The following is a 27,883-nucleotide window of genomic DNA, read 5'->3' on the forward strand; positions in this document are numbered from 1 at the left end:
GATGGAGAGACAAATGAATTGAAGTTTTCTTTTTGGGCCCATTCATCGGGCATGTTTTGCTCCTGCTAGGGAAGGCTTCTCTGTTTATCTACACTTCAGGACTTATACAGGGCCTAGTCAGTGAAGAGAAGACTAAAAATGGCTTGAAATGATATTTTTTCCTTATTAAATTTCAGTGTGTATGTAGTGAGTAATATTTTTGGCACAGAATAGTCAGACAGTTGTCTAATTATCTCATTCATTCTTTGAGTCTTGTCAACATTCAACAAATATTTATTAAACACCTTCTATGTGCTAGACACTGTTGGAGGTGCTTGGGAGCCATCACTGAGTGCACCAAATAGGACCCCTTCCTGGTGCACCCCACACTCCCAGTCTGGTGAGATTGTTCCTGGATTGCCAAAGAATTATATCCTATAAGACCATGTTTTCCATCACTTATTATTGACTTTTTGGAAACTAGTACTCAAAAAATAATACAAAATTTAGTGCATCAGACTCAGCACATTATATCATCAAATTCAGCTTTCTTGTATGCTTTGTTCTTTAAAAAAAAGAGCAAAAACATCTAAATCACAGGCACGGGCAGTATAGTGTGTTCTGGTAATTCTCTTTTATAAAGCAAAGTAAGCTTGTATATGTAAATGAAACTTAGCAGTTGACAAAGATTGCTTTTTTGCTATATATCTTTTAATCCTCATGATGACCCTGGGACCGTGGTCGGCAAACTGCAGCTCTCGAGCCACATGTGGCTCTTTGGCCCCTTGAATGTGGCTCTTCCTAAGCCTTAGGAATACCCTAATTAAGTTAATAACAAAGTACCTACCTATATAGTTTAAGTTTAAAAAGTTTGGCTCTCAAAGAAATTTCAATCATTGTACTGTTGATTTTTGGTTCTGTTGACTAATGAGTTTGCCAACGACTGCCCTGGGAGATTGGGTGGTATTATCTCTATTTTATACCCTAGGAGACTGAAGTTCAGAGAAATTAAACTTGCCTCAGGCATCACGTGAGAGAAGCAGCCCCCATATTTGCTTCTCGAATACCATAGAGTAATCTTCCCACGGGAGCACATTATCTGGTAAAGGGGGTTAGGCGTCATCCAAGGTGGCAACTATTCAGATCTTGAAATGCATATGAAGGCTGCCAGGCCAGATGCTAGCTCTCTCGCTTTATAGCTATTGAACTTGGGCAAGTGCTGAAGCTCTCGGTTTCTCAGGCTCCTCATCCGTGAGCTATTAGTTAGTAATATATGTCTGTGGAGTGATGGAGCTATGGTAGTAGAGTCTCTGTCCACCTGCCAGTTCTTTCCCAGGGGGGAGGCAGGCAGTCAAGTAATAAGCAGAGACATGTGATGCTATAGGGGGACATGCTAAGGAGTATGAAGGAAACCTAAATCAGGATAAGGGCTTAGTGAGTGGTGGGAGCAGTAGACAGGAACACCTCTCTGAGTAGAGCCTGGAATCCAGTCAGGGACAAGGTGCCATGGAGGTGAGTTACTGGGGTGGAGAATAGCAGGAGCAAAGACTGAGGCAGGGGTGAGCTCTGCGGGAGGGTGGTCAGTGAAAAGCTTTGGAAGGGCATTTAGAACTTACCTCATAGGTTGCTGACCAAGTGAGACAAAAGAATCCACTTCAGGAACTTAGTTTTGAACCTGGCCCAGCACAGTGTTTAGGAAATATCCTCTTTTTATTGTTATGAAGTAATCTTCAGAGTAATTTGGAGTAGCCTAATTTGTACTCCCTGTGAGGTGGGCAGTTCATACAAAGGTCATATTTTCTCTTCTAAATGATACCAAACAGGAAACAGAAGACAGAGATCTTCACATAATGTTTGAACGATTAAAAAAGCAAGCTGAAAGAAGTCCATTTAAATACAAACAATGTTTTTGTCATCATGGTAGGATTTGGGGCAATTGCACTACATTTCTATTTTAAATATTTCCTTGATCAGGTATAACTTTATAATAAAAACTAACACTTAAAAATTTGGAGGGGATTATCATTGATTTGGCATTATTTCAGTTGATTCTGAATATTTCCAGTCACTGAAGTCAAGAATTGGGAACAGTTTAATTGTGCTTGAGTATCTCATTCAAGTGTCCCTCAGTGAGGTACTGCCTGGCATGCACTTGTAAGACAGTCATTGACAAAGGTATTCCCTCCCTGCATCTTATGTGAATCACCTTGGTGAGGCTCACACTGAGTTTCCAGTTAGCATTTAATCACTGAGCAGTGAACACAGTGAAAGAAATTGAACTGAAATCATATTCTGACAGCAGTTTCTAAGTTACAAAAATTAGAAAAGTAAATGTAGATGATAATGAAAAAAGAATTTCAGATCAGGGAAGTTCTTAATTAAACAGCACAGTGCTCCGGGTAGCCTCATTTTAATATGAGTGTAAACATTTTGCTCCACTCAAAGGTAAAAACATATTATAAAATTTACCATCTTAACCATTTTAAAATGTGCAGTTCAGAGGCATTCAGTACATTCACATTGTTGTGCAACCATTTCTAACATCCAGCTCAGAACTCTTTCATCTTCCCAAGCTGAAACTCTGCACCCATTATATACTAACTACCCATTCCCTACTCTTCCCAACCCTTAACTATCACAATTCTACTTTCTGTCTCTATGGATTTGACCATGCTAGGTACCCCGTATAAGTGGATTCATATAGTATTTGTCCATCTGTACCTGGCTTACTTCACTTGGCATAATGTTTTCGGTGATCCAGATTTTGCATGCAAAAACTTCCATGATTAGGGTAGTCATTTTTTTTTAAAAAAAGCATCTTGATTTTGAATAGCTAAGAGTTTCAAGTGTCCCAGTGTATTATGTATGACTCTTATTTCAATAGTTTATATTCAGTGTCCAACAAATGCTCTCCTTTAAATATGTTCTAAATTCCTGTCTTGGCTGATTGGAAAACTGTTACAAGAAGTAAGAACAGTGGCTAGCTATTTTTAAATATTTGCTAAAAAGTATACAACTGATCCTGTATATATAAATATGTTTTTAAGATAGGTTTATTTCTTGCTTAATTTCCCGTAAAATCACACATAAGAGTTATGTGAAGGCCAATAATGGAATAAACAGGCAGGCCATTTATGACAGAGTTGTAAATCTCTCAGAATAGGAGTTGAGGAGGGGGTGAGATGTGCAAGAGGGAGGTCCAGGGCAATGGGCCGATGTGGTGGCTATGATGGCCAGCCGGAGAAGATCGCACTGAGGAGTTGGTCAGCACTCACATACTGTGCGTTCTGTGTATTGCTCCCCCAGTCCAAGGCACCTCCAGCTGAAACTAGCCAGGATGTTGGAATGGAGAAACCCCCTTTGGCAATAAAAGTCAAGAGAGGAGACATTGAGTTTTAATGTGAAACTCAGGGACAGTCTTTTAGTCTTCTGGGCACAAATTCCTCATTGGACTTAAGAAGGGCATTGGGGGAGGGTGGGATAATTTGAAAATAATTTCTTTAATGACCAGAGAGCCTAGGGCTGAGGAAGACTTACCTCTTGGGTCTGGGGCTGCCCAGCAGTAGCCTCTCCTTATGGAGGGAAGCTTTTTGGGGTCAGTTTGAGTTTTTGGTGACCACTGATATACCAGCTTGCATGGCCACTGGCAGGTTAATGGTGGCATCACAGTAGCACAGACACCCACATGGGGAAGGCCTTGGGAATTCTGTGTGGCCCCAGGACTCCGGTTCCCCAATTCTCCTGTGTGTGTCAAGCCTTGTCATCACCTGCCCAGGCTCCCCTTTAAGCACCTTTGGGACTTTCCATGATCCAAGAAATGGAAGAGCTGAATAAATTTAAATAAGAAAGAGTGAAGTCTGGGTTATTCTTTTCCCCTTAGACCAGAAAGAAATGAAAGTCCTCTTTTGGAGCACCAGCTGTGTGTGAGGTGCTGGTGATGTGTGTTCCAGGCACTGGTGATGTGGTGGTGGACTGCGCTCAGTCTTCCAGGAGACATACAAGTGGTGTGGCCCGTGCTCCAGTGGGGCCAGGCTGCTGCCCAGACAGAGACTGGGGCAAGTGGAAGGTCTCTTGGAGGAGGTAGCTCCCGAGAGGGGCCATGAGATCGGGAGTGAGGATGAGGCCAGAGCAGATGGGCATGCCAGGAAGAGGGAAGGAGCACTTTACCTGAGGCAGTGAGTGGAGTGTGGTAGAGCAGAGGCACTGGAAAGGCTGCACAGGAAGCTATTGAGAATCAGTGAACTACAAACATCCCAGGCTGGGGAAGGGAGAGGTGGGAGGCAAGCTGAAGGACTCGCCAGGCCTTGTGGAGCCTATAAAGGATGCGAAGCCAGGAGGTAATTTGACTGTTGATTTCTGGCAAAGAGAGGAAAAAAAGAAATCATTTGACTATGTATGCATAGAGGAAAAATCAGTTTCTTGTAAAAGGGTATAGGGAAAAGTGCTAATAAGGAGAGTTGGTTAGTAAATAAGTACCACAGAGCATATGAATATGTAGGAGAATGCCCGTGCTCTTAGGAGATTCGTGCTAAATTATTTAGGGGTAAGTGCCCAGATGTTTGTACAGAAAAAAGTGTGTATGTGTGTTATGTGTGTTGAGAGAATATGATGTTAATAATTAAGTTTAGGTGAAGTATATATAAGCATTTATTATACTAGTCTTTCAACTTTTCTATAGTTTTGAAACTAAGCAAAATTTGCTATATATGTAGGAAAAGAAGACACATGACTGAGTTGCACTGACTTAGTGCCAGGCCAGTGCAGTTCTTATCTATGGATGCATTTTAGACAAAATGCCATCCTGTCAAATCACATTGAGAATATTTGTATTTAAAAACCTGGGTTGACCCATGTCTTCCTTTTCTGAGCATATCGGGATGATTCCTTGGTCTTTACCGCAGAGGTTTAGTGGAGCTGATGGACCGATTTACAATGAATAACTTCAGGGATATAATTTTAGGACTTTCTAAAATAGGACAAGTGCTTCATGCTGTGGTCTTATGCCTCAGTGGGTGTATCAGATATAAAAAATCTTTGTCCTATTGGGAGATATTTTGGTGACTAACTGAAACTTTGTAAGAAGATGCATAAGGAATCATTAAATTTTATTTTTGGATTCATGCTTGCATTCATTTGTATCCAGTCCATAGTATGGGACTGAATCTAGAAAAAAATCACACAGAATTTCTTGGCAAACTCCATGAAATGATTGTGCAGATCATTATTTTAAACAATTGGCCTTTAATGCGTAGACTGATATTTTATTCTAGGAGATGGTGATAAATCACATCTCAACGTGGTATTTAAAAGCTAAAGTGGTTGAAAGAGAAATAAATATGGCTATTAAATTAATTGTCGGCTGGACAATCACAACGCCTCTCTCTGTCTGTCAGGCAGATTGAGACAACTGATTATGTGGCAGTCAGTGTCTGAATCAGATATGCGGGCTAGCATATGAATATAGTGCGACTCAGAGGGCATCACTGAAAAATTTATTTGGTTGCTTTAGGTTATCTTAATTTTATTTTTCCTGGTTCCTTCTAGGGAACTTGAGATATCTTTTGTATTTATTCCGTTACCCTTAGAAAATGTGCAAAATATTGAAATCCTTAGCATAAGACTTGGAGACAGGGTTTGATCCATTGCTGTTTAAAGCAAATATAAATCAATGAGGTTTCTGGTCGTCATCCGGGGGCATTATGAAATATCTCTTTAGTCATTCCTTTTCATGCTGCTTCCTCTTTTCATCTCTGTTGAATATGACAATTGTCCTGTTATGCACACGTCTTGTGAAAATGGTGTCACCTCCCCAATTGTACTTTATACACACAGGGTGCCTTAGTTCCTCCTGATGGTCCAGGCTCTCTGTGGAGTGACAGGTAGCAATTTGTAAGCAGGTCAACTACTGAACTGATGACGAGTGACCTTTCTAACACTGCAATCAATGCTCATTATTTGGAAAACAAAAAGATACGGTTTGTAATTTTTAGCAGATAGGTCATCGGGTCAACCCATCATTGACATGGGAATTTGTTACATGGGCTGGATGAGTCACTTCGGACAGGAATGTTAATTATTTGAATTGATCTGGATCTTGCTCTTATAAAATGGTGTTGGACACTTGTTAATTTGTAAATTATTAGAAATAATTGGTTTTACACGTCAGTCAAACGAAGGCTTTTAGAACGCCTATTTTATGCAATAGTGCTACATACTATCTTTGGCAAGATTTTACCATAATATATTTTGTTCAGATTTGATGAGTCTCTTGTTTTGAAGAAGTTAAAAATGTGAATTTGTACGTGTCATATTTAAATACTATCTCTCCACATGTTTCCAAAAATGTGTTTTGTGAGGCCCCAGGAATACATGGTCATGAGGGTGAGTAACTTTGGGAACAGATGCTGGGAAGAGACTAGCTGCCCAGGGAGATAGCCCTGGTGGTAGTTGGCAGTGCTGGTGAAGAACTGCTGTTAGCTGTCACCTTCTAGAAACCTGGGAGTGTTGTGTGTCTCTGTCCTCTTTGATTTGGATGCGGCCAAACCGGATTTGGCTGGTGAAATGTAAGTGGAAGTGACTTGTGTCACTGCCAGGCAGCGGCTTCCATAGTCAGCATGAAATTCCTCACATGCTCTTCCCTTTTTCCTGCCTTGATAATTATGGAAGCATGGGATGCTTTTACATGACCTGGTTACCTGAGTGAGGAAATGTTGAACTGACTTCTCTAGACCCCCATCCCCACATGTATACACAGTCAGCTGACTGCAAAGACATGTGCCTGAGTGAGGGAGAACTTCCTTTTGTTATGGCAGATTGGGGAGTGAGGTTGTTTGGTGATTGGTTCTCAGTCTTCAGTCTTTGGACCCATTTACAGTCTAGAAAATTTTTTTTGAAACATCCTAAGAGTTTTTGTCGATGTAATATCTGTATATTCTGGGTTAGAAATTAAAACTGAGAAATTTTGAGAACAGTGTACATAGCATACATTCCTTTAGCCATCAGAGCACTGTTGTACACCTGTTAGTAATTGAGAGTGAAATGGAATTAATAAAGTCAAATCATGTCAAGTCATTGTCATGAAAATGGTTTTGACCTCATAGACTTCCTGAAAGGGTCTTGGGGATTTTAGGCATTTCTAGAAGACACTTTAAGAACCACTGATCCAGGCCCTCTTAAATGATAGGCCTGTCTTGATGATATATAGTTAAGGGCTTGGAGGAGTCTAGAACACAAATAAAGAAGGGAAAAAGGTTTTAGAAATATTGCGAACAGGATATATCTGAATGTTTTAATTCACTTTCTATTTTCGATTAAGACAATTGTAAATGATTCATTCCTATTTTGAAAGCTATTCCTTCTTTATAATAATAAATACCCATTTTAAATTAAATAATGCATATAAAATTGCATTGTATGAAGCCGCGTAACTGTGGATATTACTAACTCTGTGAAAGTTGTGTTTATGAATGCTCATGTTCCAGAAAATTTTGAAAAGTAGGATTAATATGTGAACTTGTTTGGGTATAGGCTTTTTGGACAGCAGAGGTTTGGACAAATTGAATTATTTAAACTTATCCATGTATGGCTGAGCCTGTATACATTCATTCATTAGAGCTACTTCTGAGATTTTTAACTGTGGAATTGTCATATATATTGTCATGCTAAAACAATTTAAACTCCTTTTATTATGAAGTATAGTGACAAAATGATATAAAGATGACTGAACCTTATTCAGGGAGACTTGGACATTGTGTTTGATAGAAATTGCCTGTGATTTGATAACAAATCCTGTAGGTGAACTTACCATTCACACATCTTCCTTTAGTAACCCCATTATGTAAGATCACACATTTATTTCCAAAGATATGAGTTCTAACAGAATTTGCTAGTATTTGAAAGGCATATTAGATAGACATTTTCTGAATTTAATGTGTTATAGCCATGGAAAGAGTTATCAAGGAGATCTGGTGATCTTTATAGATTTGTCCAGCTATTATAGTTAATATTTAAGCTTGAGGAAGAAGAAAGAAGTGGATGACCTTTCTAGCTCTTTCTAGTGCTAGGACCTTCTCTCCTTTTCAATAAATACTTATGAAGCACCTGCTATGGGCACACACAGTTTTTTTTATCCTAAGAGATAAAGAACATCACAGATTATCTAAGTACGAGGAGGGTGATGCTTTACTTGATAGAACAATTATTAAAGTAGAATATTCACTGAAAGGAAGAAAAGAAAATTAAATCCGTGAGTGACAAAGATTTAGCAAGGATTAATTTCATCTACTTATTTCCTACCAATTATGGTGGTGTTTGAAGCCTGGAGATCACTTTAGAAAGTCCTTGTTATTAGGAGACCCCCACAGGCTGAAAACACTTTAGTCTCCTAAGAATATTTGATAGATGCAATCAAGAGTTGGAAGTGGCCATCTGCCCAGCTGTCGCTGGCATCCACAGCTTTGCCCAGGAGGCTGAAGATACTTCCTTCTCCTTTTTCAAGTAGAATTGTATGGAGGGAAGGCTGCCTTTGCCGAGAGAGTATATCTTTCTAAAATGCCTATATTTGGTTCATACATTTTTACCCTGACACTGAAAAGAGAAATGGCATGTAATCTGCTTCATTTCAACTTTTCAGTAACAAAACTATAGAGTTGTGACTGAGTTGGCCAGTCCGATTTTCTTTAAATGAGGTAGACTTTTCTTATTTAATTTATCTGTAATAATATTTTTAACAAGCAATAAGCCAAGTCACACTTTCTAATTTGGGTAATTCCTTCAGTCCCCCAGCAGATGGAGACCTGCAATTTTTTGCTCTTTTATTGAATGGTCATCTTCTTGCCCCAGGTGACATTGCTGTACTTTCTCTCTCTAAAATAAAAAAGATGTAGCATCAGGTTTTGCAGATGAATATGATGTAGCATCAGGTTTTGCAGATGAATATGCCTTCTGCACTTCTCTCCCTCCTCTCCTTTAGCCCCATTAAGGAATTAAATTAAATTTTTCCCATCAACATTTGTCCCCTCTGTACCCTCTTCCACCTCCACCCACTCCCTCCCCACCTCACAATCACCACACTGTTGTCCATGTCCATGAGTTCTCCCTCTTTTTTTCTTTTTTGCTCAACCCCTCCTCCTTCAGGCTCCCCTACCTCCCCCCCCCCCACACACACACCAGAGCTGTCTGCCTGCTCTCTATCTGTGAGTCTGTCTCTATTTTGCTTGATAGTTCAATTTGTCCATTCAACTCCACATATGAGTAAAATCATATGGTACTTGTCTTTCTCTAACCGGCTTATTGCACTTAGCATAATGTTCTCCAGGTCCATCCATGCTGTCGCGAAGGGTAATCATTAATGACCTTCCCTAGTATATAAGAATAATATTTTCTTTAATGACATAACCACCACAAAGCAAAGAGCAGAGAACCTCCTGCACTCCAGGGAAGCAGATTTCAATCCAATGTGATCATTTCACAGGCCACAACCTGCCCATGTTTTGATTCTGAGTAAATCCCAAAAGTCAGATCTTTTTCAACCACAGATTTTCTGAGGTTAGCAGAGGAAGTAGAAAGAGGCTATCTCAGCTCATTGGCCTCTTTACATGCCCACCCCCACAAAGATGGGGATTTTAATTTATTTTCCTAATCTTAATTTATTGGGGTGGCATTGGTTAATAAAATTATATAGGATTCAGGTGTACAATTCTGTAATACATCTGTATATTGTAGTGTGTGTTTACCACCCCAAGTCTAGTTTCCTTGCATCACCATTTATTCCTCTTTACATTTTTCTACCTCCCTCTACCTCCTTTCCCTCTAGCAGTCACCATGCTGCTGTCTGTGTCTATGAAGATTTTGTTTTTTTGCTTAATCCCTTCACCTTTTTCACCCAGTCCCCCATCTCCCTCCTCCCTGGCCGCTGTCAGTCTGTTCCCTGTATCTATGAGTCAGTTTCTATTTGTTTGTTAGTGTATTTCATTCATTACGTTCCACATATAAGTGAAATCATATGGTACTGTCTTTCTCTGACTGGCTTATTTCACTTAGCATAATACTCTCCAGGTCCATCCATGCTGTTGCAAAGTGTAAGATTTCCTTCTTTTATATGGCCAAGTAGTATTCCATTGTGTACATGTATCACAGTTTTTTTTTATCCACTCATCTACTGATGGACACATGGGTTGCTTCTATACCTTGGCTATTGTAAATAATACTGCAATGAACATAGGGGTGCATATATATTTTTTAAAAATTAGTGTTTCCGGTTTTTTGGATATATACCCAGAAGTGGGGTTGCTGGGTTATAAGGCAGTTTCACTAACATTTTTGAGGAAACTCCATACTGCTTTCCACAGTGGCTACACTAATCTGCATTCCCACCAACTGTGAATGCAGTTTCCCTTTCCTCTACATCATCTATAGCACTTGTTGATTTATTGATGGTAGCTATTCTGACAGGTATGAGGTGATATCTCATTGTGGTTTTAATTTGCATCTCTCTGATGATTAGTGATGTTGAGCATCTTTTTATATGACTATTGGCCATCTGTATGTCTTCTTTGGAGAAGTGTCTATTTAGCTCTTTTGCCCATTTTTTTAAATGGAATGTTTGATTTTGGTGTTGAGTTGCATTGGTTCTTTATAAATTTTGGATATTAACCCTTATCTAATCTAATAAAAGAGAAACATGCAAATTGACCGTACCTCCGCTACACCCCAAGCCACACCCACCATTCAATCAGAGTGACTATATGCAAATTAACCCAACAAAGATGGCGGCCGGCAGCCACGGAGCTGGAGCAAGCAGGAGGCTTGGTTGCCCTGGCGATGGAGGAAGCCAAGCTTCCCACCTGCCCTGGCCGGCTGTGGCCTCTGCTAAAGGCAACAAAGTTTCAATTATAGAAGATAAATAAATCCCAGATACCTGCTTCCAGCCAGCCTCCCACTTTGAGCTTGGGTGGCTAGGGGCTGTGCCAGCCTGCAAACAGCCATCAACCCCTCACCCAGGCTAGACAGGTACTCCAGCAGGGACCCCCACTCTGAAGGGGCTGTGGCCAGCCTGCAAATAGCCAACGGCCCCTCACCCAGGCTGGCCACACTCTCATGGGGTGAGGGTCCCTGATGGGGATCTTGGCCAGCCTGCAAACAGCCTCAGCCCCTCACCAAGGCTGGCCAGGCACCCCAGCAGGACCCCCCTCCCTGAAGGGGATGTGGGCAAACTGAAAACGGCCCTCAGCCCCTCACCCAGGCTGGCCAGGCACTCCAGCAGGGACCCCCACCCTGAAGGGGGTGTGGCCAGTCTGAAAACGGCCCTCAGCCCCTCATGCAGGCTGGCTAGGCACCCCAGCGGGATCCCCACCCTGATCCAGGACACCCTTCAGGGCAAACCAGCCAGCCCCCACCCATGCACCAGGCATATAATAAAAGGGTAATATGGAAATTGACCCTAACAGCAGAACGACTGGGAATGACTGGTCACTATGACACACACTGACCACCAGTGGGCAGACGCTCAATGCAGGAGCTGCCCCCTGGTGGTCAGTGTGCTCCCACAGGGGGAGCTCTGCTCAGCCACAAGCCAGGCTGACGGCTGTGGTGGTGGTGGGAGCCTCTCCCGCCTCCTCAGCAGCACTAAGGATGTCTGACTGCAGCTTAGGCTTGCTCCCTGCTGGCAAGTGGACATCCCCCAAGGGTTCCCAGGCTGCCAGAGGGATGTCTGACTGCCAGCTTAGGCCCAATCCTCCGGGGAGCGGGCCTAAGCCAGCAGGTGGTCATCCCCCGAGGGGTCCCAGACTGTGAGAGGGCACATGCCAGGCTGAGGGACCCTCCACCCCGAGTGCACAAATTTTTGTGCACCGGGCCTCTAGTCAGATATATTTTTGGCAAATATATTGTCCCATTTAGTGGAAGGCCTTTTCATTTTGTTGATGGTTTCCTTTGCTGGGCAAAAATGTTCGTTTGATACAGTCCCATTTGTTTATTTTACTTTTGTTTCTCTTGCTCAGGAGATATATTAGAAAAAAATTGCTATGAGAAATGTCTGAGATTTTACTGCCTATGTTTTCTACTAGGATTTTGTGGTTTCGAATATAACATTTAAGTCTAATTCAATTTGAGTTCATTCTTTTGTATGGTGTAAGAAGGTGGTCTAGTTTTATTTTTTGCATGTGTCTGTCTAATTTTTTAACAACATTTATTGAATAGATTGTCTTTACCCCATTACATATTCTTTTCTCCTTTGTCAAATATTAATTAACTATAAAGGTGTGGGTTTATTTCTGGGCTCTCTATTCTGTTCCATTGATTGATATGTGTGTGTTTTTATGCCAGTATCATGATGTTTTGATTACTATGGCCTTGTAGTATAGTTTGATATTCTATTATTGTGATCCCTCCAACTTTGTTCTTTCTCAAGATTTCTGTGGCTATTTGGGTCTTTTTTGTTGCATATAAATTTTTGGAATATTGTTCTAGTTCTATGAAATATGCCATTGGTATCTTGATAGGAATTGCATTGAATTAATAGATTGCTTTGAGTAGTATGGACATTTTAATGATGTTAATTCTTCATATCTATGAATCAAAGAGGGGAATTTTAAAATAGCCTAAATTCCAAGGGGTCGTCTGATGCAAGTGATTTTTGTTAACTTATACTATTCAGTTCAAGAAAGTTAAAGAAGAGATCTCTAAGACTTCATCCTTGACAAATTCAACAAAACCTTTCAAAATATTAATTGTTGTGAAGCCCTTTAGGGACATGCCACTAGTACTTCTTGCCTTTCTTGCTATTTCCACTAATCAATGGGGGAAAATGACTGGTTTTCAAATTCTTAAGTCCAGTGTTTTCTAAGCTAATGAATTTTCCTCTAGTACATTAAAAAGAAAAGAAAGATAATTTCCTTAGGTAATTCATGGGAGTAGCTACTAACACTTAAGAATTAGAAATGAAAATTGGTCAACAAAAATAAACACAGAATGCAACTAACCAACCAAATGAATAAAAAGAAACCCCACATACAATTGTGACCAAAGGCATTGTTCTTTAAGGAGCTAGTTTATCGTATTTTTGTGTTATCAGGCTTTCTCTGTAATTTGAAGGTACAATTTACAAAGGAGACATTTTCATTTACTTTGTAAGTTTTTGTAAGAGCAAATGAAATGATTATTCAACAAATGTCTATTGACTTGTTGAATGAGTTTTGAGAATAGGATATATCCAAATTCAATTGATCCTGTAATCTAGATCTTTATTTTATGATTAGAGTGCTTTCTAAAGAAAATGAAGATCTCTTCATTTTGTGTTAAGAATTTATAAAATACAGAAATGTATTAATACTGTGACAAATCATGAGTGGGTTGTGGGCTCAATCTTCATTGTGGGGTGTACAGGAAGCAGCTGATTAATGATTCTCTCATTGATGTTTCTATCTCTCTCTCTCTCCCTCTACCTCTCTGAAATCAATAAAAATACATTAAAAAATAGTGTGACAAATCCCAAAATTTCAGTGCTTTAGCACTGGATACATTTATTTCCTATTCATATCCAGCAGTCACCAACCGGTGGTCCATGGACCACTGGTGATCTGTGAGGTCTGAAAGGTTGGTGACCGCTGGTTTAAGGAAACCTTTTGAGCAGCGGTCATCAACTCTTGCCAAAGTTAGAGGTCTGGGGGTTGGGAACCCTATTCCACACGGACACCCAGAATGAAAAGAAATCTGCCACCTTTAGCATGCATTCTCCAAGATTGTCCTCGTGGACATCTAGATGGCTAAGGATCTGTGAGAGGTTTCTGCCAGTTTCGGAAGTAGAGAGAACAAAGTCCTATGGTACCTGCAGCCTGCAAGGGCAGCTGTGGGTAGTGTACTTGGATGCCCAGGAGGAAGAAGAAAAGAACATTTAATGACTAGCTTGCAGCCTTTGCCACACTTGGCTCTAGAGAAGTTTATTTAAGGAAAGGTCAGTCCTGGTAAATTATTGTAAAAGAATAATACTTTAAATTGAATATAATGATGGCTTTTTGTTAACTTAAAGGAGTGCCATCTTTAAGAAGTCCAGTCAATTGACTAAAATAAGTTCTGAGAGTTAACTTTAACTTTATGGTATTTTGATATAAAAATCAGTGAAGAATTAATCCATAGCTGGTAGATCTTACACATCCAGAGCCTTTGCCGAGCTTGATGTTATTAAACTATGCCCTAATATTTCTATAAAACAGATAGTCTCTTACCTTAACTCTAAGAAGATAATTTTCCAAATATAGCAAAGATATATGAGTATATATTTCTGTTTATTTCAGTAGAGTAAATATCATTGAATAAATGTCAGCTTTTCCAGGGAAATCACTGCATATAACCTCTCTGGATAATATATTTATCAAAAAATCAATACTAAGAGTAAACAGATTTTTAATGCATTTGAAGAAGCTTCCTAATAAACCAAAATGCCACCTCATAATTTAAAGCTATTGATACCAATAGGTATTTACAGATGACATCATAATAACTTTTGCAGATAATTATTCATAGTGGTTTGATATGATATATCAACTTCAATTTCAACCTTGGGCCAGGCAGAAGTAGTTTATTGTAGAGGTGTGTAGAGATCACTCTGGCTTCTCTTTCTATCCAGGGAAACTCCAGAGGGGACAGAGCCCATGGCACTTATGCTTTCTTCCTGCCTTTTTTTTTTTTCTGGTCAGTGCTTTTTAGTTTGGCTTCTCTCCTCTCTTACATTCCTCTGACAACATCTGTGCTCAACTTCCTGGGGCCCCATACCTTTCATTATATGGGCCTGTATTTCTCAAAACTTTTGGTGCCCCACTGATTATGTAACTGACACATGATACATTTTAAAAAATGTTTTTGTTGATTTTAGAGAGGAAGAGGGAGGAAGAGAGAGATAGAAACATCAATAATGAGAGAGAATTATTGATCCACTGCCTCCTGTACACCCCACACTGGGGATCAAAGCCCACAACCAGGCATGTGCCCTGACTGGGAATTGAACTGGCAATCTCTTGGTTCATAGGTTGAAGCTCAACCACTAAGCCACACCATCAAGACCATGATACATTGTTTTAAAAGGTCAATCACAGATTTTAAAGTAAAATTTGAAAGGTCGTTTTAGAAAGTGGTAAAAAATAAAAATGGTTTATTTAACATGAAATAATTTTTTAAATTTTATTTTCAAGTTATCTAAATAGCCGGCCCTTGAGATTTCTCCCTGCAAACTGTGCAAGGACCAGGTCAAGGAATATCTCACAACTGAATGTTGAACTTTTGGTTATTTCAACTTGGAGATAATAATAAATAGATTTCTAAATCAAAATTTGGTTGCATTGTTTAGCTTTAGAAAATACTTTTTGATTCTATTGAAGTGTTAGGATCCTTTTCCTTCTGAATTATCATGGCACGTATGTGGGTTTATTTTTATCTCCCAGTTATAGAGTGACCAGTGGTTCAGCATACTGAGTATGTTGCTGAAATACATGAATTGAGTTGGTCACATGAAATGATAGACTCTCTTTACTGGCATGGTGTGTGCCAACCAGGCCATGTCATTGTAGCAAGCAGCTCTCTTTATCTCTGTACAGTGTGCTGGAAATTTGGCTGGAATTTGGTAATTTCCCCATTCTCACTGTTTTATTTAATGGTGAATCAAGATCAGGAGATTTATGACATTGCGTCTGCCCGGTGTGTCATGGGCTGAGGGTGGAGGGACTAAAGGGCCCTGAGCTCAAGCCTCATACTTAGACTTTCAACATCATCTTCATAAAAAGATAACTTTAGGGCATAGAGACACATGGACAATATTGAAAGTAGAATATTGGTCATCATGTGGCCAAAATATGTCTCACTGCTAGATCACATTGCTTATAGTGTACCAGAAATTAGTATATTTAACCTATTTTATTATCTTATGAATGACATAAGTAAAATGCATTGTAATTTTTTTGTGTTTAAAGTGTTCATATGTTAAACATGTAAAATAATACCATTTAAAATTATATCTTGGCATCTCTGCATTTTTAATGTGCCAGAGATCTCAAAAATAGCATTGGCATGGAACTCTTTGGCCCTGAGTTGCTCTCTGCCAACTGTTGCCCATGACCAAATCAGAGTGTGGGGTGGTTCCAGGTTCCAAAGGCAGGAAGAAAGCCTAAGTGCCATAGGCTCTGCCCCCTCTGGAGTTTCCCTGGATAGAAAGAGAAGCCAGAGTGATCTCTACACTGAACTCCTTTGATGGAAGCCTGGCCAAGACTCCAGGAAGATGACCTCAGAGCACTTTTCCAAGTCTGCATCATGACTTAACTAAACAAGCTTCAAATTCTCTATTCCTGTCAGAACACCAAAAGCTATAGAGTTATTCTCCCTTCTTACCCCACCTGTTCTAAGAGCTGATTCATAGATTGCATTCAGTGGTCATCTGGCAGGTCTTATGGAAAGCAATTGACATGCCCCATCATATGACTGATTTTCTTTTTTCTTTTTATTTACTTTTATTTATTTTTATTTTTTATTGAATTTATTGGGATGACAGGTTACTAAAATCATATAGGTTTCAATTTTCTTTTGACATTGTGTTTTGGTGTCAGATTAATAGCCAGAGTGTCACTGATACAGGAATTCTGCTAGGAGAGTCTTCCGCTTTCTCCCGATGCATAATAGCATCCATCAACCCTGCAGCCAGCTTCAGGAGGGTCTCAAAGTGTGATTTGTACTTTCTTTTTTCCTTTGAGAACAATTTCGAATGGTGCTGCTGTGATTGAGGGCCCTCTCTCTCTTTCATGACAACATTCTTTAGGTTTATAGGAGACATTAATGCGCTTTTTCTGGAAAATCCCTACTGGATTACTCAGAGATGCCACTTGGACATTTTTTCAAACTTCTTGTGCTACTGTTTGTGAAAGTTTTATGATGTTCACTTACTGAGAATTAGAGGCAAGTGCATCGCACACAGGATAAGTCAAACCTGACTTTCAGATACTCATCATCTTTCTTTCTATTTTCACTGAATCTATTTTGGCAAATTGTATGAAACCATCACTCTTTCAGATGCTATTGTACCAGCACATACTAACTTACATTGCATATTTGCATTATGGGTTTTCTTCATCAAGATATTACCATTTTGAGTGATAAATTTTGTTACTATTTTTGTCACTACTTTTTGTTTTAATAAATACTCTTGAAACCTGGATCCCTTATTGCAACGTTGTGCTAAAGTACCACATAATAGTCACAAAGATGATAGATTAACAGATGTGATTAGTAGCATGATGATGACACAAATGCACATTCACACTCTGAATTGCAAACTTCACTAAACTTGGCAGAGTGAGCTGGCTTAGTGTTTTTGGGTGGCAGGTGCATGCAGTGGTCATTCAAGTCCCAGAAAGGACTGCAGATCAGATGACAGGTCCCTTTGAGTTTCAAGGGAGGGAAAACATACATGTGCATAACCTTTCAGATGAAGCACAGGCTCCCATGCCCGTGTGTACTTTAAGCACATTGCTCAGAAAGGACGAGTGGGAGCTGACTAAGTCAGGAGAGGGGAATCAGAGCTCATGTCACTTCCTTCAGGAAGTCCTATCAGGGACAGTGGTGTCACCCACCGAATGGTGTGTCTCTGATGCACTGGGCCATTTGCAGGAGAGGGGATCAGACCAGAGGCACTGCCTTCCATGGAGCTAATAGGTGTAGCTGCTCTTATTAAGGTAGAGTCCAGGCATCCCTGGATGCTACTGTCAACCTCCAATCAAAGTAGGGTATCCAAATCCAGACCCACACCAGTATTATCATAGCACAGCAGTCATGGTTTCCCATTTGGTGACCATCTCGAGGGCAATGTTCCTGTGATTCCCCTGTGGATACACTTACATGGCACATGTATTACTCTCAGGAACCAGAGAGTTTTTAGTATCCTAACAGGATAACTATAAATGACATCATTATTCTTCTATTTCAAATTTGTGAAATATATGTAAATAAAATGGCTTCAGCCCCCTCTACTCTGCTATTGATGCATCACCATGGATCATGTTGGAGGACCACTCACTGGGGGATCTCCAGAAAGAGGTAAATGCCCCATGAGGCCAACTGTCAAGGACAAAAGGTCTGCCACTCATCTCTCTCTGACCTTTTTCTGACCTGAGTCACTTGGTGTTTAAGTTCTCTAAAAAGAAGATGAAATGCCTCAAACTCCAGTCAAGTGTCCAGATCTGGGCTTTAATCACTGTAGGTCGCCTCCTCCCCTATCACCCTTTTGGCTGGCCCGAACTCCTTATAGGTACCTGGTCTGGCCTGTCTCCAACACCTTTGCTGCCTCCCTGTGAAGACCCCTCTCCTCTCCTAATATCCCTAGATGTGTCTTCTGTGTGGTCTGTGCTCCTCCTATTCCTGTGGAGATTCCTATGGTGCTATCCTTCCTTCTTTGCTGTCTGTAATGTTCTCACATCTTATGTGGTCTTTCCCTAAGACCCGGGGTGTACTTCCACTCAGAGGAGCCACATCTTTGGCCTGTAGGTTTGGTAGTTTAACACGCAGTGGTCCTCTGTAATTGAAGATGACAGCTTTGAGAAGAGTTAATTATGCAGATCATCCTCTGTGGCTTACCAGCTACTTAACAGTATGTGAACTATGGTAGGTTTTTAGGCTATTGTCTGGTGCCTAGGAAAGTAAGTACTTAATTGAGCATAACCCTTACTTCCTTTGTCCTCCAGATCTAAGGAAGCAACACCATGGAGATTGAATACATTTCAGGAGCAGCAGAATTCCTGGGACTTACCCCCATTAGGAGCCTTTTGCCTGACAAGAGCCTAGTGCAGTGGTTCTCAACCTTCTGGCCCTTTAAATACAGTTCCTCATGTTGTGACCCAGCCATAAAATTATTTTCGTTGCTACTTCATAACTGTAATGTTGCTACTGTTATGAATTGTAATGTAAGTAAATATCTGATATGCAGGATGGTCTTAGTTGACCCATGTGAAAGGGTCGTTCGACCGCCAAAGGGGTCGCGACCCACAGGTTGAGAACCACTGGCCTAGTGGCTCCTGCAATGTTCCACGCAGCCCAGTGGGTTTGTTAACCATACTCTTGGAAGTGGCTAATCCCAAGTGTAGGGTCAACACCTGCTGTTGCCACAGCTATCAACCCTGCCACTGACAAGGACACTTTCCAACTGCATATTCTTAGCTTTGCCACCGGAACTTGATTTTGACATTGCTGTCTGCCTGCCTGCAGATGTCTGGTCCTACTTTCACTAAAGCAGGTGTGGACTCTACTATTCAATTTAGGACTCCAGTTAGATTCATAAGAAGGTCATCCTGTTGTCTGCCAGCTATGTTTACCCCAGGGTTAGAGAACTTCCTTTCTTGAGTGATAGAAATGCAGGAGTTATGATGTGCTATCTTAGCAAACAAGGGGGTAATAAAATACCAATGAAGGTTTATAGTTTAAAAAAATCACTGAGGTTGGTTGCATAACAATGTAGACATATTTAACACCACTGAACTGTGATGTCTAATCTTAGGCCTCACATTTTATGTATTCCACCATTAAGAGTTTCCGGGTGTCTGAGTCAAGTTATTATTTATGTACTAAAAGCCCGATGCACGAAATTCATGCAAGAGTAGGCCTTCCTTCCCCTGGCTGCCGGCATCGGCTTCCCTCTGGCACCCGGGACTCGGGCTTCCCTTCAGCACCCAGGACCCGGCTTTCCCTCTGGCCACCAGCAGGCACCTGGGACCTGGGCTTCCCTCTGGCTGCTGGCAGGCACCCGGAACCCGGGCTTCCCTTGCAGCCCTGGCCTCGTCCTTCTGGACGTCAGGTCTAATTAGCATATTACACTTTTATTATTATAGATTGTCAAGGGATCTGGGGGAAAAGGCATCTGTGCCTGCAAAGTAGTTGCTTGCATTTGTTCTTCTTCATAGTAAACCTAGGTATTTTTGTGATTTTAACGGACACATACCCCCCCCCCCCACAAATGAACAAAAAAGTGCACCACTACATTGAGAAATGAAAGACAGACAGTATAATCTGCTGAGACTCTGGTTATTAATTTTTGGTAGTTTTATGTGTTTAAGGAAATAGGTATAAATATTTGAATATATGTAATTTTTTACTTAATTTTTACATTTGACTCAGTATGGGTGGTGTCTATGCAATTTTACTGTTTGTTACATGGGTACTATAAGTTTTGCCTCTAATAATTACTTCTGAGGTACAGGCATGGCCTTTTCTCTTTCATCTCAGATTCTTAACATTCTTTTGTAAGTTTAAAGTAGTAAATCTTTCCAGCGCTCCCAGGAAAAGATGTGTTTTCCTGTGCTCCGGCATCTTATGCATATTCATAGCACACTGAAGTCTGTCTGCCAACAGGGTTGGGAGGAGCTTGAGTAAAGGCATTTCCCAAACCTCATATTTGCTAGTATTTCTTCTTTCATTTCTATTTCATTAAATTTGTGAACTAGAAACAAAATTGACAGAGTGGAATTTAATTTTCCCTTTTTATGTCTTTTCACACCCCCTTGAAGAATTAGAGATGTGTGATGAGGTGGTTCAGAAGCAGACAAAAAAGGCAGAGAGGAGAAGCAGAGAGTGGGCGCCCCCATCCTTGAAACCAGAGAGAGATCTGGCACCAGTGGTGAAATAGATCCATTGGGAGATTCTGAGCAGTGAATCCTGGACAAAATCTAACCACCGGAGAAAGCATAACCTGCATCTCCCAAGGAAACTAGTAGAAAATGAGCCTGAATTTGGTGACATACTTCAGGTTTCTTTCCTGCCATGTTCAGTCTTACTGTTTGACAAAGGACTGAGATTGAATTGTTGAAATTATATGTGTGGTAGCAAAAGACTTCAGCTAATCTTAAAAAAAGGTTTTGATCAGTTGGATGTACAGTTAAATTCTAAATATGAGAAAGGAGGAATTTCTTTGAATACAGAATATTTTATTGTCTTTGGTAGTATTATGTCATAACTGTCAACTAAGTTTTCTTCAAAATGTAAGTCTCTAATATTCTATAATATTAAAAGTGAATGTAAACTGAGTATAAAGATATTAACTTCTGACTTGTAGTATTTTCCTGATTGGAAGAAATGGGAACAATACTGAAGCTCCCAGATTTAAATATTAGTAATAATAATAACAGCTGCCAGTGATGACTGTCTCCTCCAAGTCTGACTGCTGTTACGTTTTCCATGCATTTGCTTCATAGTGCTCATTACCCAGTTCATGAACTGCTCATGGGCAGTTAAGGATCCTGGGACTTAGGAGGTGACGGAAATGTATGGCAAGGCTTCTAGCTTTACCTGAGTTCAGCTTCCCAGAATCACCTGTATTCCCTGGAGTACTGTGAGGAGGGGGTGGGTGAGAGAGCAAACTCCCTCTCGAGTAGGCCTGGGTTCAAGTTTCTCCTCGGGCTCAGACTGTTACTCAAGCTTCTCTGTGCCCATCTCACATCTGTAAATAATAGTACTGCCTCTAATTTAGGGTGCAGTGAGTCGATGCAAGCTGGAAAGGCCACCTAGGAAGCACTCTCTTCTATGGACAGCTGCTGGCACCCCTTTACTCCCACTGGCTCTTGGCCCCACTGACACCACTCCTGGGTCAGGCAGGGTGCAGGATGCATGGAAGGGGGGGTGACTATCTGCAGCCCCTTCTTCCTAGATGCAGCCAGTTTATTTCTGTCTGTACCACACCCATGTCCTTGTGTCCACAGCATGTTGGCTCAGGTCCAAAATCCTTCCCTTCTCCACCATCCCTGTCATACTTCCTACCCCAAACAATCCCTGTTTTGACTAAATACTGGAAAATCTGAGTGCATGTTATTTTTGCAATGAAGATAAATTTTACTAGAGCCCTATGTAGGAATTTTGTATTTCCCTTAGAGTTTAGGAGGGGAGAGAGAGGGAAGAATGAGGGTTAGGACAGAAGAGGGAGGCACCTAAGGACTAGCCATGCATTTCCTAGGAAATCCTGGAGGCTGGTTTCAGGGGCAGACCTATGATAGTATATTCTTGGTAGTGAGTTGTCCAGAGAAATTCAGTGGTCCTGAGCTTTGGACATGGCGACTTTGGAATAATAGAAGGCAGGTGGAGTCTGAGGCAACTGGAGAACCAACTAGAATCAGTAATATCTATTCTTCAGGATCTACAAGAACAAAAGACCCCACTGTGTACCTACCCCTTTCTTACCCCTTCCTGCCTTCCCTTGCCTCCAGTCCCTGTTCCTCTTATCCTCAAAAACTGCCCTTTGGCAAGTTGGGATAGAGGTATAAATAGGTCCCCGGAGTGTAAGAAAACTGCATTTCCCCTGGTGGAATCATAATCTAGTAGTTAGGCTCAGTAGCACGCTTATTACAGCGCTAACCGTGGGACACAGTGCACTATGTGGACTCATTATGAATAGCCTGGGGATGCAAATTACATGAAGCGCATAGTTTCCATAAGAACATTCATTATGATTTCTAGGTAGCCTGCTTACAAATTAGTTCTTGAGCAAAGCCTGTTTGTTGCACTTGACTCATAAAGCATTAGAGGTGCAGTGGAAATAGTGTGAACTAAGTGCCTTATTAGCCTGAAAGACATCTATTTAGTAGTGTGTGTGTGTGTGTGTGTGTGTGTGTGTATGAGAGAAAGATGGAGGGAGGAAGGGAGAGGTTATGATTTGAATAGACATTTGGAAGGTACTGTCTCTGAAGTTTGGTGGAGGGCATCTTTTACTTTCCTTAAGGAATGCTTTTTTTCTTACTTCAGCTCTTCTAGTGACTTTTAACCTTTTTACAAATTATTTAATGAGGTTGTAGGTTCTTTCTGGTCCATTGTGGGCTCTTATTGCTCTTTTCTACCTCTCCTTTCCCATAAGCAGGGGCATGTCTTATCAGCTGCTTTTCTTTTTCCAGTTGAGGTACCTAGTGGCCCATTTATATTTCCATGACCAACAGTGAAGAATGATCATTCACAGTGGGAAGTGAGCCTCTTGGATCTTCAGTTCCATGGGTTTAGTGCAGGAGAGGCCTGATCTGCCCAGGAACCTCCTGCAGCTGTTATGAAATGGTGGGCTCTTTCCCTTCCCTTAGGGGACAGAATATGATGAATTGTCATGGCCCTGTATGAAAATAAATCTCTACAAAGCAGTATGGGAGAGCTGTGTAATCTGCCCGGAATTTAAAATTTCAAGTTGCCAACTTACTACTGAGTGTTAAAAACTGAGCCTTAAGAAGGTTTTTTTTCTGTTACAGTAATACTTATTCAAAGTGAACCTGCTTATGAAGGAGAAATTGAGTCTAGATCAGTGATGGTGAACCTATGACACGCGTGTCAGAGGTGACACGCAAACTCATTTTTTTGGTTGATTTTTCTTTGTTAAATGGCATTTAAATATATAAAATAAATATCAAAAATATAAGTCGTTGTTTTACTATGGTTGAAAATATCAAAAAATTTCTATATGTGGCACCAGAGTTAAGTTAGGGTTTTTCAAAACCCTGACACGCCGAGCTCAAAAGGTTCGCCATCACTGGTCTAGATGGTCTAGCTCTTTGAAGAGGGAGCTTTAAGTACCACTCCATAGAGTGTGAGATGATAATGAGCAGCAGGAGTGCAAAGATCCATGGGAAAACTTGTCAGCCTGAAGCTGGACTAGAGCAGAGAGCAGGGTGTTTCTAAAGCTTGATGGAGCTTATTTGTAGAATGCAGCTAACAGTGTTTCAGCCTCCTCTTTCTGAGACATTATGCTGATGAATTAACCCCTGTGACTTACATGTGATTGCAGATTATGCCCATTTCAGTCAGGTTTCTCTATAAGAGGGTTTCTTATTCAATTTCCCCATAAAATAATCATATGCTAAGATCAGGTTGCCATGGTTTTACATGGGCATGAAAGTAGAAGGGAGTAGGAGTGGAAGGAGGGGATAGAGAAAGATAATGAGAATGAAAGTGAATGTAGACATGTAGGGGTACACTAGGTACGCATTGGTGGGTTATGATCTCGAAAAGAAATTTTGCATAAAAACTTTGCTAAGGCCCCAGCCAGTGTTTCTCAGGGGTTGGATTGATGGCCCACACACTAAGGGGTTACAGATATGATTCCCAATCAAGGGCACTCACCTCTGTTGCAGGGTGGTTCCTGGCTCAATAGGGGTAGTGTGCTAGAGTGTCTCTCTCTCTCTCTCTCTCTCTCTCCCCCCTCTCCCTCTCCCTCTCTCTCTCCCTCTCCCTCTCCCTCTCCCTCTCCCTCTCCCTCTCCCTCTCCCTCTCCCTCTCCTTCTTCTCTTCCCTCCCTCCCTTCCCACTTGCTCTAAAAATTATTGGAAAAAATATCCTCTGGTGAGGATTAACAATAAAAAACAACAACAAAACATTTTGCTGAGATTTACAAAGATCAAAAAAGATCAAAAGCTTGGTTCCAGTAGCCAGAATTAGTCATTCATTTATGGGTTCTCCTTCCATCCCATAGTTTAAGTAGTGAGAGTCCTTTAAATGCAACATTTCTAGAGCCACAAAAGAAATAGTCAACAGTAATAAAGAGGACTGGGCTCCAAGGAGCTTCTTATCCACATATGGGCTATTGTTCCCTCCATTCTGCTTGGAACTTCATGAGCCCCCTTGACTGAAGACATGTGCCTTCAACTCTGCACATTTTAAAAATAAGTTTTTTATTGATATGAGAGAGAGAGAGAGAGAGAGAGAGAGAGAGAGAGAGAGAGAAAGAAAGAAACATTGATCAGCTGCCTCTTGCATGCCCCTTTCTGAGGATCCAACAGGTGACCCCAGCATATGCCCTGGCCAGGAATTGAATCTGAGATCTTTTGGTGCATGGGACAACGCTCAACCAACTGAGCCACACTGGCCAGGGCTGCACACTTTTTTTCTATTATTTATTTGGTCTTTTCTGTTACTTTCTTTGTTTTCTTTCAAAATTCATATTAGACTTATTTTTAAACTTCATGCTTATCTTAACTTTTCTCTCTCTTTCATTATCCCTCCCTCCTTCCCTCTCTGGTTAGAGGGAGTTACCATGTAGGATAATTGTTTGGCTCTGCCTTCTAGATTACTAATGTATTTTCAGCTGTATCTTTTTTCCATTTAGACCAAATATTGTGTTTTTCATTTAAAAATATTTCTTTAATATTTTCTAAATCACCGTTTTAGTGCTACTTCCACTATTTGTTTTGTTACTGTTTCTCTTTCTTGGTGTTTGTTTTCTTCAAATGCTTAATAACTTTTGGTGTTCTCTGCATATCTCTACTGGAAGTTTGATATTATCCAATTCATAAGGCAATATTTCTCCTGAGATTGTGGGGATGGGTGTGGGAGGGGTATTTGGTAGCGGCTGTGCAGAACCCTGTCCCCCCAGGATATCAGCAGCCTCCTATGGCAGACTTGCTAAGCCCTGCCATGGGCATGCACTGTGCCAAATGGATTCTCTTTGTGGGATTCAGAGACAAACCTAGAAGAATGGATGTACGGGAATGCAATTGAAGTGAATGCAACTGAATGGACAGAAGGGGAACCTGCACCATCTAGTTCACTAGAGAGGGATAATAAAGATGATAAAATAATAGTGATAGCCAATGAAGTCAGTTGAGACGTGTATCAAGCATAGAGAAGCTTTTTCACTCCATACACTGTACCACCATGTATCTAGTTGTTCAAAGGAGAAATTGAAGACAGGTCCCAGCTTCTTCCTTCCCCTCATCCAGGCCATTAGTAGTTCCAAACTTTCTTCTTTCTAAATATCCTTCAAATCCATCTACTTTTCTCTATCTCCACTTCTACCATTGCTTGTCTCAGTTATTGATGAAATAGCTACTAAGTTATACTTTTGTTCTGTGAAGACGCAAAAATAGATTGTGGGGTAAAGTAATACATTTGGTTGGGGGCATGTTTCTGTCTTACTGATAGTAAATTTTCTTCATAGTGATGTTCAGTGTGTGGTTTAAATAGAGGACTAATATTTGAGAAACACTTCATAGTGAAAGCAGCACATTTGGAAGAGGTTATAGAGAATGGGAATAGGCTTAATGCTTGGAGGGAAAATCAATATAGAGAAGTAAAATGAAGTTTTAGTACAAAACTATTGAAAACACTTAACTGTATGGGAGCACCTGCATTGCTACATTGTTTGAAAGATGTCAATGTATGTTATGTTCTCTTCCTTTGAAGAAATTCTAATTTAACAAGTGATATAAGACATGTCTGAATGAGAAATTCAGTAACAACTGACTAGTGCAAAATGAGTGATAGGTACTTTTGGGTCCCAAGTTATGTTCTGTAAGATTTAATAGCTTCATCAAAACCGGAGAATTCTGTGACGAAGTAGTTTGACAATTTGCTTATTCTAGGATTTCCCAAATTTAATTCATCTGAATATATACAATGTTCCTCCCTCACCCCCCAATTTAGTGGTATCCTGCAAATTTTGATAAGTGTATTTTGGTATTTTCTCAGTTAAAAACACTTTATAATTTTCCTCTTGATGTTTCTTTGACACTGAGTTATTTTGTAGTATTTTAGTGTATTAGAAACACACAAATATTTAAGTATTTTCCAGATGTTTTATATCATTGATTACAAATTGAACTCCATTGTGGTCAGAAAACATTTTGATATTTTTGAGTCCTCTTTAAATTTATTTAGGTTTATACATAAACCAGAATATGTGCTATTTTGGCAAATGTTCTGTGTATACTTGGAAAGAAGGTGTATTTTGATGTTATTGGGTGTAGTGTCCTATTAATGTCAATTAGGTTGATTAATAATTTTTTAAAATCTTATTAGTACTGATTTTCTGTTTACTTGCTCTGTTAATTATTGAGCAAGGGGTATTGAAATTCTGATTGTAATTGTGGATTTGTTTATTTCTTCTTGTAGGACTGCCATTTTTTTGCTTTATATATTTGGGAGCTCTATTTTGGGGTGTAAAAGTGTTTAAAGTTGTTTTTAATCTTGATGAATTGGCAATTTTATAATTATTAAATGGCTTGGTTTATCACTGATAATATTTTTCATACTGGGAAATCTATTTTATAGATTCTGTAGTTTTCTTTTAGTTAGTATTAGTTACATATTTTTTTCGTCCTTTTACTTTCAACCTACTTATATCTTTGTATTTTAAGTACATTTATTATAGGTGGCATGTAGTTGAGACTTGCCTTTTAAAAAAATCTAATCTGGCACTCTGCTTTTTAATGGACATATATAGACCATTTACATTTGATGTAAATATTGATATGGTTAGGTTTAAATTTATCATCTTGTTGTCTGTTTTCTGTTTGTTCCATCTATTTTTTTGTTGTTGACTTTCCTCTCTGCTTTTATTTATATTGAGTATTTTTTATTCTTCTTCTTTGATGGCTTTATTAGCTATAAGTCTAATAATATTGATACACATAATTAACATATTACAGGCTATCTTCAAGTGATAGTATACCAATTTAAGTATAGAATAAGAATCTTCCATAGTGAACTTCCATTTCTCTAACCTCAGCCTTTTAAAAAAAAAATTTTATTGATGTTAGAGAGAGAAGAAGGGTGAGGGAGAGAGAAAGAAACGTTGATGTTGAGAGAAAAACATTGATCAGTTGCCTCCTGTACACACCCTTACCCTAGAGACTGAACCAGCAACTTAGACATGTACCCTGACCGGGAATCGAACTGGCAAACTTTTGGTGTACTAGAAGACGCTCAACCAACTTAACCACACTGGCCAGGGCTCTACCCTCAGCATTTACTGTTATCATCATACATTTTACTTTTACATCTTTTGTAAACTCCAGGTACATTGTTATTCCTTGTATTTTACAATTTTCTTAAAAAAGTTAAATAATAGAACAAAATCTTAAGTATTTACTCATACATTTACCATTTCTGGTGCTATTCATTGCTATATGTAGATTCATAG

At 40.0% G+C, this 27,883-nt stretch overlaps 1 protein-coding gene across 1 annotated transcript in view; it reads left to right on the plus strand.

Annotated features, from left to right (window-relative positions):
* PTPRM (protein tyrosine phosphatase, receptor type M) overlaps window positions 1–27,883 on the plus strand; it is a 633,774-nt gene that overhangs the window by 176,455 nt on the left and 429,436 nt on the right.

Source organism: Myotis lucifugus, unplaced genomic scaffold (genome assembly GCF_000147115.1).
Source record: "Myotis lucifugus unplaced genomic scaffold, Myoluc2.0 scaffold_58, whole genome shotgun sequence".
Classification (NCBI taxonomy): domain Eukaryota; kingdom Metazoa; phylum Chordata; class Mammalia; order Chiroptera; family Vespertilionidae; genus Myotis; species Myotis lucifugus.